We start from the raw sequence: 13,092 nt of genomic DNA, 5'->3' as shown, positions 1-13,092 counted from the left end.
ACAGGAGTTTGGTCCACCATGCTTGTCTTCTTTCAGCCTCTAAGCCGCCGCCTTCTTCTTCATCTATCTGAAGCAGAGTGGATGCGCTGGAAATTTGGGCCTGGAATTGTTGTACAGAATGCATCACAAAGTCTGTTACAAGCAGTAGGGAGAAATGTGTGTGGGCTCATTCTCTTTGGTTTTGAATGCTTGATCACTCATTAGCATAAAATACTTAAAATCAATGTTTGTTTTTTCACAAATCCTGCCATATGCTCCTTTAACTGTCTTCCTAGGTGTACCACATAATTTTTCTGTGGTACTATATTTTTTAATCTAGCACCAGCATACCTGTCAAGTATCCCGTTTTGGCCGGGAAACTCCCATATTTTACCCCTCTTTCACGACATCTTCCCGTATTAGTATTTTCCCGTAAATATCCCTTATTTTAATGTAATAATAATGACAAGAAGCCTTACTAAACTGAACGCTGTCACTAGCCTCACGAGAACTTCCACCTGAAATGGCCTGAGTGGCAGTTCTCACGAGATTAGTGCTGACAGCGGCAACAAACCCAGAAACAACTCAGAAAAGGGATGATGAATGAATGAAGACGTTCTGGTGAAAAAAAACAAAAAAAAAAAAAACTGGTGTAAATACGTTGTGAAATGTGCAGAGAGTTTATCTTCCTAAAGAGCAGCAGGATAGGACACAGTTACACGTTCTGTTACATTAATAACTGAGATTTTAACGTCTACCACAGCGGAAGGAACCACGTAAGTCACCATGAAAAATCAGCCAATCACAACCACCACAAATATAAACTGCTTTATAAAGTGTTAAAAAATGTAAAATCTGAAACAAATGGGTCTAATAAATCATTAGTGAATACCAGAGAACCACATGAGTGAGCATGTTCCTGTCCCTAAAAAGCTGAGGATCACAGGACTTAATGACTACAGACCCGTCGCTCTGACATCTGTGGTCATGAAGTCCTTTGAACGCCTCATGCTCTCCCACATCAAGGACATCACCGACCCCCACCTGGACCCCCTGCAGTTTGCCTATAGATCCAACAGGTCTGTAGACGATGCTGTAAACCTGGCTCTCCACTTCATCCTCCAGCACCTGGACTCCCCAGGCTCCTACGCCAGGATCCTGTTTGTGGACTTCAGCTCTGCTTTCAACACAATAATCCCAGCTCTCCTTCAGGACAAGCTTTCCCAGCTGAATGTGCCAGACTCCACCTGCAAGTGGATCACAGACTTCTTGTCTGACAGGAAGCAGCACGTGAAGCTGGGAAAAACCATCTCTGCTCCCCGGACCATCAGCACTGGATCTCCTCAGGGCTGTGTTCTTTCTCCTCTGCTCTTCTCCCTGTACACCAACAGCTGCTCCTCCTCTCACCAGTCGGTCAAACTCCTGAAGTTTGCAGACGACACGACCATCATCGGTCTCATGGTCTGATGGAGACGAGTCTGACTACAGGTGGGAGACAGACCGGCTGGTGACCTGGTGCAACCAGAACAACCTGGAGCTCAACGCTTTAAAGACAGTGGAGATGATAGCAGACTTAAGGAAGAACCCATCCCCCCTCACCCCCTCACCCTGGAAGACTCTACAGTGAGCTCTGTGGAGTACTTCTGCTTCCTGGGGACCATGATCACCCAGGACCTCAAGTGGGAGCTGAACATCAGCTCCCTTATCAAAAAAGCTCAGCAGAGGATGTACTTCCTGCGGCAGCTGAAGAAGTTCAGTCTTCCAACAAAGATGATGGTGAACTTCTACAGCTCCATCATCCAGTCCATCCCCTGCTCCTCCATCACCATCTGGTACGCTGCAGCTACGGCCAAGGTCAAGGCCAGACTGCAGCGTATCATCCACTCTGCAGAGAAGGTCATTGGCTGCAATCTGCCCTCCCTCCAGGACCTGTACGCCTCCAGGATTTTGAGGCGTGCAGGAAAGATTGTGGCCGACCCCTCCCACCCCGGTCATAAACTGTTTCAATCTCTCCCTTCTGGTAGGAGGTTTCAGTCCATCAGGACCAGAACCTCCAGACACAAAAACAGCTTCTTTCCCTCTGCCACCATCCACATGAACACACCCTAAGTCACCCACTGACCCCCCCCCCCCACCCGATCACCACCTCCATGATGACATTATCTGCTGCACTGTATATATATATATATATATATATATATATCCTATTTATCCTTTATTCTCTATCTATCCTTTTTTTATCCCTCATCCTTTATATTTATCATTATTATTATTATTATTGTTGCTGGGTTGTTCTTTGTTTGTTTTTTTTTTGTTTGTTTGTTTTGTCCACCAACTACCAAGACAAATTCCTTGTACTGTCCTTAAAACTGTACATGGCCATTAAAACATTTCTGATTCTGATTCTGATGAGAAATTGTCAGAAAATATTTAATAAAATAAAATGTTATTGTCAAACTTAAAGACAAGCAACCGTAAATATGCAATGTGTTGACTTGTATATAAACTGTAAGTATATTAAATAAACACATGTGCTTCATATAAACATTTATGTTTTTATTTAGGCTGTTTTATAAATTAGGAATTAGGGCTGGGCGATATATCGAGATTCAAGATGTATCGAGTTTTCTATTTTGGCGATATATAATATGTCATATATCAATATATATATATATATATATATATATATATATATACATATATATGAAATATTTTATATATATATATATATATAGAGAGAGAGAGAGATTTAGATTTATATCATATATCACATTTTGAGAAAATATATTGAGAAATGATTGGTCCATGTAGCCCAGCCCTAGTAGGAATGTTCACAGCATTTCAATGTTAATAAAGGTCGACCTACCAGATTCTAATCACATAATTGTATTTAGTAAGTGGTTGATAAGTGGGTATTTTAGATTTCTTGTACACTTATCTCAAAATATAAGGGATACTGGAGCTTGGTTGGGCAGGTGGGATGGCTGGTAGTGGGCGCCAGAAAATGTCCCTTATTTTCAAATCCAAAACTTGACAGGTATGAACACCAGTGTTACCCTCCAAAAAAGCGTATATAGCCTGATAACGGTATCTTTTTATATTCACAACCAAAGATAATGGCTCAAACTGTCATGCACTAAAAAGAACCAAAATAATGCTACTCAAAAGATGTTTTTGAAGCAAGGAATTTCAGATTTTCCCAAACAAAAGTTTTGACAAAAATCTCAACCTTTACTCAAAAAACATGCTGGATTAATATTATTCAGAAGACATGTTTCCATTGTGGATACTGAAATGGAGCTTCAATTGTGAGGCAATTGAGCATCACTGTGACCTGCAATGGAAATCTTTCAGTTGCAAATGCATGAGTGTGTAACTCTATGAATTTTAAGCAAGGCATTTTTTGAAAGCCAGCCTGCATGCTCAGCAAATCTCTGCTGAATAAATAAAATTCAAAGAAGGGAGCACCATGAGGCGAAGGTCATGAAACTTATTCCATGACCTTGAAAGTTCAAATTAGACTGTTTGGCGAAAGACGAAGACAGCCAAACAGAATTTTTAAATAGACAAAAAAATACTGAATTTTAGGTGCATGAGCCAAAGCTTAAGCAGGGGAGCACTGCATTTCAACAAAATGCTATGCAACGTTGTCAGGTAAACGTGACTGTTAGGGACGAGGAAAGATTGATGGAATCTTTGTTCCCCCTGGCTCAGCAGTCTTTGATTTCCACAGCACATGGGGGAAGGAGAGCAGGAACAGAGTTGGAATGATAGATAGGAATTTATGCCATTTATATCCCTGGGCCAGTCTATCACACAGCTGAATGGGAGAGAACGAGGGGTGGGAAGGAAATAAATGGCAAGAAACAGTTACAGTCTTCAGCCATAAAACAGCCAGTGTTTACAGCAGCCTCCTAGAAGAATGTTTGCACTAAGCAGTGAATAAAATCAAACACTTCTGAGACTAACAGTGCTCCTATTCTATCACGTGTAAGCTTTTGTCTGATTGAATGACACAGCTCTGTTCCGGTCCTTGAAACATAAAGGCGAGTTGCTTTTCAATTCCCAGTAATTGCATGCTTTGCCATCTAACATAAACTAGGGGGCTTTGTATGAACAAGATTTCGATTTAAAACAGAGGTGTTTTTTCTAATATTTGCTTCTGCAGAGACCGTGGCTCAGGTGGTAGAGGGTCGTCTTCTGATCAAGAGGTTGGGGGTTCGATCCCAGTACCTGACTATGTGTCGAAGTGTCCCTGGGCAAGACACTGAACCCTAAGTTGCTCCCAGTGGTCGACTAGCGCCTTGCATGGCAGTCCTGTCCCACTGGTGTATGAATGTGAGAGTGATTGGGTGAATGAGCTGATATGTAAAGCACTTTGAGACTGCTTCAGTGTGGGGATAAAGCGCTATATAAAATCAAGTCCATTTATTGTGTTAGATCCTTTCTTCTTCATTGTCTCCAGGCTGTAAGCAACATGTGGTTTTGCTCGTGTGTATGCAGCCGCATTGATTAATCAAAGCTTTTCTCGTCCGTTTTTGTGCTCAGTGTGTACAGTGCTCAGAATCTTACCGTTTATGCTTTAAGGTTTTAAATATTTCCAAACAAGCACAGATATGTTTCTTTTAAATCCAGGAGAAAAAAAAATAATAATTCTGGCTACTTACATCTTCTTGAATTAATCTAATCATTTTAAGATGTTTGATGAAACACTGAAAGTACTTTTACATCAACTACATGGAGCTGCATTTCAGTTCACCATAAAGATAAACTTCTACTGTGACTGCAAATCTTGTCATTAGCTAACGAATGTAGAAGGTTCTTGAAAAAGTAATGGAACTAGGAACTATACTGATTAATGAATTGGTCATATTTGGGATATGAAGTTGTTTTTTTTTATAACTTTTCATTTGACAATTACGGGCCGTAGAAAGCACTGCCTGCCCTGTCTCATTTTTTTTTTAAGGCTCCAGTTTTCAAATTTTGTAACCTTCTAAGTAATAACACTTACCTTTGAAATTAAACCCCAATTTCTATTTTCTTGATGTGCCCTTACTTCCAACATTGAAATGGGAGGTACTGTATGTCACTCAATGTTTTTTTCTCTCACCTTTTTTTTTCTTCATGCACTTGCCTGACTTTGTCTTTGCCTTTCAATCTCTGATGAATTTTCTTTTTTTCCTATTGTGTTGTTTCCATCCACTCTCACTTCCCACATGCATGCACATTTATTGTCATAAAAGCTGCAATTGTACATTTTGTGGCAGCCAGAAATTTCTTCCTGCTACCTATTCTTTCCATTCACTGTGCAAACAGTTTTCTACCCATCCAATTAATCCTCCATTTCCTCCATGGTTTGTTCCCACTGGTTTGCGGTTCAGAACGAGAGCACCTTAGTTTATATGTGACAGTCAAACAATTACCACATTGCTCCACAGCGTTTAAGCGCATGTTTATTGACCTGTCATTTGTGTTTGTTGAGCCAATTCTATATGTTCTAAATTCACGTTAACTCAATGTAAACCCACCATTTGGACTGTGGTGACTAAAATCAACAACAACCCATGAGATGATTCTGCACGTGCTCATCAACAAGACACAATACACATCTGAGTGATTCTCTGTTAGAACCAAGCAATTCCCATGAGTGGAGAGTTAGTTCATATGCAAATTTGCACCGTCTAATCCTCTAGTCAGTATTTGCATGGTGCTCTGAAAATGCAGCAAACCCCCCTTCTCTGCCTCCTCCACCTGCTTTTCATATACAACAAAGGTGTTTACATGATTCAGTGCAGCAAGGGCTGAAAGATGTATCGGCCACACTGCAAAGATGCAAATTAGACTTGTACAATTTTGTAGCCTCTAATCCATTTGACAAGCATATTCACTCTGCATCACCTCTTTCATTAATATCATGACATGATAAGGCCCTGGCGAGCTTATAATTGTTTTAAGTAGGACAAATGACCATGAAAAACTCATCAAAAGGTAAAATAAGAATTCACGAGGATTGTGTCGGGACATGGTTACGCTTGATAGAGTTGTTTTTAGAGGGTAGGGTTGTATTGATTAAGACTCATTTAATTAGTTGCAAGTCTGGAAATAATTATTAAAAAAAATGCAGCCCTGAATGACAACATAACATCTAAAGCAGTTCTGCAAAGTAAAGATTTGATAATGTTGAATCCAAAACCATATCTGAGACCAAGACTTGACTGAGACCAGAATGCAACGAGATCAAGAAAAGACCAAGACATTTGGGAGTCGAGAGTCAAGAGCAAGAACAAAACCAGAAAAAAACTATTTCAAAAATCATTACAAGTTTGAAAGAGCATTCTTTCTTTATTTGTAGTCTTCTTTTAAATACATTTGACAGACAAGTTAAGTTAAAATAAAAGGCTACAAACTCATAAAAGTCCAATTGAAATCTTTTGCCAAGAAAAATGACTATATTCTTACTTATTAGGGCATGTTCACTGTTTAAGGCTTTGTGTTCCAATGGAAGACTTGCCCCATGGATCTGATAGACATGTGGAACGAAACAAAGTGACATTAACTGAGTAACCGCTCTTTAAATCGCTAGCTGACAAACTAATAGGAAGTGACAAGCACACTGAAGCGTTCTGCCCTGCATTGAGGTTTCAAAAAGCCAGACCTCAGTGAGATGCTGGAGTATGGATTGGAACCAAACCTATCCCCTTTTGCCATAACTAAATAGCACCTGCCTGCCTCTAATTACCTGTATCTACTGACATCCCTGCAACAATTACCCTCTTCAAATTCTTGTGCGATCTAAGATTTACAACCCAGTGTTGGACCCAAGTTACATCCAACCTCCACCTGTTTGCGAGAGCCAGTGTAGGAACAGGTGTTCCAGCTGCTCTTCAATCCAGAGGTGAGTAAAAAGAAGTCAGGGGGAAAGAAATGCCACATTTTGAATCATTATTGCTGCCTCCAAAATGGTCCCACTGGTAATTCAGGCTGTGCATGATAAATGCGACAGCACTTTGAGGCAAACAAAATAAAGGGAAGAGCAATATGTTGCCTGGTTCATGGTAGGTGAGGGACTGAACCTTTTTCCTACAATGCAAACTGTGACATGGATAGTTTGATAGTTTATGCATAGCAGAACTGATGCACTTAACTCGCCTGGGGACCACGTGGCTGGTAACGAGATACGTTTACAGCTTTGTTCACTCCCAACTACTGCAAACTACTTCTACTACATTTTACCAGCTAAACTGCAACCAATATTTCAGCATCTAAAATTAGCCGGCAGCTAACAAACAAATAAAAACATACATTTTATGCTTGCTGGTGTAGATTGGCACAAAACTACATGTGAGATTAATTGTACCATGTTCATAGAAGTTAAAAAGTTATATTTTCTTGTTTGACACCTATAAATCAAGATAAGCAATCAAATATTTTAAGAAATATAATATTTTAAAAAGTAAAACATCTATTGTGTATTTAAAAAAAAAAATAAATAAAAATAATATATATATATAATTTGTGGCCCACTAGAAGTCAAACTGCTGTGTATTTGGCCCCTGAACTAAAATGAGTTTGACACACCTGCTTTATGGTAAGACTTGCACTTAAAGCTACCTCATCAAATCTGATGCTTCACATTTAAACCAACTAAAGAGGAAAAACAGTGCTGACAATGCTATCTTGTATTGGTTCGCTAAAACCTCATCCTGCAAATGCTCACAATAAACAACCTTTAAGGTTGTGTGCTTATTCCTCTCTTCAATTCAATTTAGTCAAAAAAGCTTTTTGAATTCAGAGCTAGTATTTATCCAGGTAATAGACATTACCTTTTAGAACGACAGTTTTAAAGGCTTATTGTCACAGGACCTTGTAATGAGTGACAAGACTGCAGGATATGTAGTTAAGACACTGATCCAGTAAATTAGAGACTGAGTGTTCCATGTGCTTGGATTACTTTTGTCTTTTTCAATCCCAGGAGAACATTTTTACTTCCTTGTAAAGAAGACAAAACAATGGGGCCATGAATAACTTACTATAGTTTATCCACTTTAAAAAAAAGGAAAAAAAAAAAGAACTTTTTTTCCCTTGCGTCAAGTCAAGATTATGATTTTTCCTGAGTCATTCTTTCAGCTCTTAGGTTTGATTCATCTCTCCATCCCCAGTCAATCTGGTGAGCTGTTTGCCTCTCTGTCTCGTCAGCCTCATCCTCCCACTAATCTCCTGCCATCTATCTCACTTCCTTTATTTTCTGTCCTAGCCTAACTGACCAGGCATCAGAGGCTTCGCACTGAGACTCAACTTCATTAACAGCACTTGGTGATAGGTGCCAACAATTAAGCCAATCAGCTCTGATTCTGGAATGTACCGTCATGATAAATGGAGGTTCACTCTATTCTGTTCAGTTTCTGCAGGCAGCCACAAACGCCTGCTTCTCCTCACTGCTCGAGGTCCATCAGTTGATTTACAGCCTTTATTTGTCCTTTTGTTTTTACTTTAATCAGACTGCTGCTCTGCTATCCGTCCATCAGCTTTACCCAATATGTTGCTCCTTTATACAACTCGCTCCCTCAATTTAAATGTCATCTTATCCAGAGAATACAGTACTTTAACAATGATCGGGATCGCTCTGTGAAATATGATATAGCTTAAGGCTGCAATTTGTAACTTTTTTTGGCATCATTTGGTCAAAAATCCATAATCGTCTTTGGCGTTATTGTAATCAGTGTTCTGAGAGGACAGTGAAGCTATTCTCTGTCTCCTGACTCTGTAAAATGACATTTATAAATCCAGGAGTGTGACGCTGGACTTCAGCCAATCAGAGATCTTTCTACAAACACGTGTGCTCCATGAGCTGTTTTTGGCGTAACTATTGGCAGCTTGACTGAGGTCGAGGGGCGTTCAGGTACCCTTGGTAGTAAACGTGTAATGACGGACGTTCCAGCAAAAGTCTCCATAATAGTGTGACACACAACAGTTACACAGCAAATCAAGGGGGAAAAGGCAGACCAAGGTGGAGAAGCATCAGTTTAAAGCCAAAAACATACTGAGGAGGAATGGAACGCTTTGTGTCCTCATGGATCCCCGTGACTGTGCAGGGTCCGCCCCACATTCTCACAGGTGTCAGAGAGAGAGTGATAACAGACGCGTGTAAATCAAGATAAGCTTATTCAAGGTGAATTAATTCTATAGTCTGAAAGCAGAGTGATGTTGTCAGTCCGCTCAGAGTGGCAGGCAGCTGGCATCACAGCCGTCTCTGTGTGCTCTCTGGCGGGGATGAGCTGAAGGCAGCAGCAGCGTTACTCTGGACAGTAGCTAAAGTGATATGTGCGTTCATGTTAGAGTCTCTAAAACACCAGAAAAATCTCCAATAACACAAGATAAAGTCCATACATCTGTCAGTAGTCTATACTGAGAAAAAGTTGCCAAGAGCGTTCAGAAAATATACCAGTCAGGGACTTCAGAATAGGTTTTGGTTTTCAAAACGGAGCGGAGAGAGAATTCTACAAACTGCAGCTTTAATGTCAGCTGCTTAGCATTTTAGGGCTAGCAAAGAAAAAAAAAAAAGGTTACGCATGACTAGTGTAAACTCAGTCCATTTAAAGGAAAGAGTAACTGACTTGTTTACTGCTTATTATGCCTTAAATGATCCAAAACACAAGAATTAATTAATAGACAATTAGATTAGGCTGTGCAATGCAGAGAATATGTTTGTCTGCTCTAACAGCTTGTCTACAGTATGGTTACAGGCATGGATCATTGCCAGGCTTCTGTTTTAGACTTCTGGATTCCTTCTTCATAACAGTCGTCATTGCATTATCACTACGGGTTTGCAGAACTACCAGTGTGTACATTTGAGACAATGCATGCATTATTGAAGTATTTATAAAATCTGTAATTTAGTTGACATTGGCCACAGTTACATGATGTTTTTTTATTCGGAATTAGTTATTCCGAAATAAATTATTCAAAATGAAAGTGTTCTGCTTCGTGTTTACATGGAAATAGTAACTCCAAATTAAGGTTTACATGGAAAACCAGTTTATTCGTCTTTATTCAATTACGCTTTCAGTCCGGGGGTTGGGAAGGGTTCTGATTGGACAGGGGAGAACATGATGTAACACGTCTTTTGGGAAAAAACACACAACAAACCTTTTCTTTTTGACTACAATATAGAAGACAACATGATAACTGTTTTCACTTTTATTTTGATTGCAGTTTTGAAGCAGCAGCTTGACAATAACATATGGTTTCGCTTTCATCCGGAGATGGAGAAGAGCTGTAGAAGACCGTACTTTGGACAATTAAAGCCAGCGGTTAATGCAACAGCTGTTCTACCTCCACTATACCGGACGTTGAGTGAAATATGAACTTTATAATGATCTGTGCGTCATTAGTCATGCTCTTGTGCTTCATGCACGATGAAGCCTGTTCCGTTTGCCAAGGTCTGTAATAAGTCTGTGTGGGATGGGCGATATGGACTAAAAAAATGATCCTGATCATTTCTGGCATTTGTCATGATAACGATAAACATCAGGATAAATGGGAAACCTAAAGTGTAAACAGGTTCTTTACAAACACAAATACATTTGAATACATCAACACTAGACAAATAAAAAAAATTACAATAGCTGCTGACTCAGAGTTCATGTGCTGATAATTTATGGAAAATATTAGTGCATGTTGTCACTCTATTAGTGTTACTGCATGTAATTCATTTATTTCCTCACTTAAAATGAAATTATTTTCTAAAAAAAAGCATATTAAAAGCAAACATAACTCTATTAGTGTTTTTACTGCTGCTGAATCTTGTTTCATTTATCTTATAATGAGATATATTAAGTTATGATTATTGATAAATAACTCTCTGATTTCCTATAATTAAACCCGATCAAGCTGATGATTTAATCATTCAGTATATTTTGGTGTAATAACCTCAGTAGCTACATTAGTCTAATGGGACCAGCTTTGTCTTGTGAACAGTGAAATATAATTAAAAAATATTGCGTTTCACAAGTTGGGACATATGAATGGTGACATTATTATTTATGCTATTATTTATCACACACTGTGTGACATGTTTAGCTTTTATTCTTCATACAAGTGTTAAATCTGGCCATAAATAAATCAGTGCCTCTCTGTGGTTTTATAACAATAAGATGGGTTCTTTTTACTTGGTCTGTTCCTTATATGGAGTGGTTAGCATTAGCTCTTACCCCAGTCTGTGTGTCGGTGTGTTAGCTTAGCATAGTTAGCTTTAGTTGAGTTTCCAGTTCATAATTGTTACTACGGGTTCATTTCTGTCAACGTGTTAGTGGGAACTTTGGGTGGACATGACAGAGGAACTTGGACTAGTTCACTTTGTTGGATGGTTTTCTGGTCTTAACCAAGTAGCGGTGGGTGATCTATCACAGCACGGCAGCTTCAGGTAACCGAGACGAGCACCGCCGTCTGTGTGTGAGGGGCGGGAGCGGCGGTGGTGCACACCGCAAAGGCTCCGCTGCCGAGATGCCATGAACAGCGTTCCGCTCCAAAGAATAATAAGTTGTTGAGAACAAACTTGTGGGCCATTTTGGCCCCTGGAACAAGGCTTTTTAGGGGGCATTCTTGGCTAAATTGAGGGACAAATGGCCCTTGCTAATTTCTAACATGGGCATTTATTGTTTACGTTGTGGGGTGACATATTCTTACCAGTGAGAATGTTTTTGACGATATATTGTGAACGACGATATATTGCACATTCTTAGTCTCCGTGTGAATGTCCACATGTTTATGCTTCCATCCATCTACTATTTTCATTATATCAACTAGTACAGCGCTCGTCGGAAGTATGTATGCATGTGCAAGTAGAGTTGTCAATTATTGCCAAATGAGTATGTGTTTAAAGGTTGGATGTACAAAAAAGGTGTACATACGCTGTCTGTAGTGTTATAAAGGGGTATATTAGCAGGTGCAAAGTCAAATAGCGTGTGTGAATTCCCTGGTTCAATTCCCTGGGACATGCGCATGATGAATTGATAATTAAAGTTTGTACTAAAGCGGCGGTTTAGGTAGAATTTGATCAAAGAAATTTGTACAAATACAAATATTTATTTAGCAATTCTTAGTGCAGGGGTGATTATCGTGTGTGTGTGTATGTGTGTGTGTTAGTCAGGTATTAACCCAGCAGGTCTCTCAGATTTATGGACACAGGTCAGATAGTGGAGACCAGAGCTCACAGTAAACATGGTGATGCTGCTTTTAGTTGTTATGCTGCAAAGAAGTGGAACAAACTGCAGCAGAGCTGGAGTCAGCATCTAATGTGAACATTTTTAAATCAAAGTTAAAGGCACTTTTTTTCTCTACTGCTTATGATTGAGAGGGAGGTTTTTGGTCATGTTGTTGATGTAATGTGTTTGTTGATGATTTTAATTGATTTTACTGATGATTTTAATTGATTTTACTGATGATTTTAATTGATTTTACTGATGATTTTAAATGTTCTTATTGATTATAAACAATTGAATGTTTTATCATGTAAAGCACATTGAGTTGCCTTGTGTATGAAATGCGCTATACAAATAAATTTGCCTTGCCTTGTGTGTGTGTGTGTGTGTGTGTGTGTGTGTGTGTGTGTGTGTGTGTGTGTGTGTGTGTGTGTGTGTGCGTGTGTGTGTGTGTGTGTGTGTGTGTGTGTGTGTGTGTGTGTGTGTGTGTGTGTGTGTGCGTGTGTGTATGTGTGTCAAAGGTAATGTTGAATGTTGAATATTTTTTTATCATTGGTCGATTTTTTATCAATGGTCGACTGATGTGATGTTTTAAGCATTCTTTAAAATTATTACAGCAATCTCTGTGCATGGCTAATCCAGCACGAGTACATCTCAGTACGTAGTAGTCACGTCCTGAGATTGTAAGAGAATCTCAGTACGGAGATAAACTCAGACCGTGATACCGGAACTCTCACACGTGTGTGTGCGTCACTACCTGTCCATGGACTCCTCCGTGGGTGCAGTCTCACACACACCTACTCCGACTTGAGAGCTTTGCTAGTATATCACTCACCCTTGCGCAGAACAAACGACAATCATCGTGGAGCTATGTTGTGGGCCCATCTGCCCACAAAAATGTTTGTCTGAAGAA

Source organism: Gouania willdenowi, chromosome 12 (genome assembly GCF_900634775.1).
Source record: "Gouania willdenowi chromosome 12, fGouWil2.1, whole genome shotgun sequence".
Lineage (NCBI taxonomy): Eukaryota > Metazoa > Chordata > Actinopteri > Blenniiformes > Gobiesocidae > Gouania > Gouania willdenowi.
The sequence above is the reverse complement of the archived record's forward strand: the minus strand, read 5'-3'. Positions refer to the sequence as shown.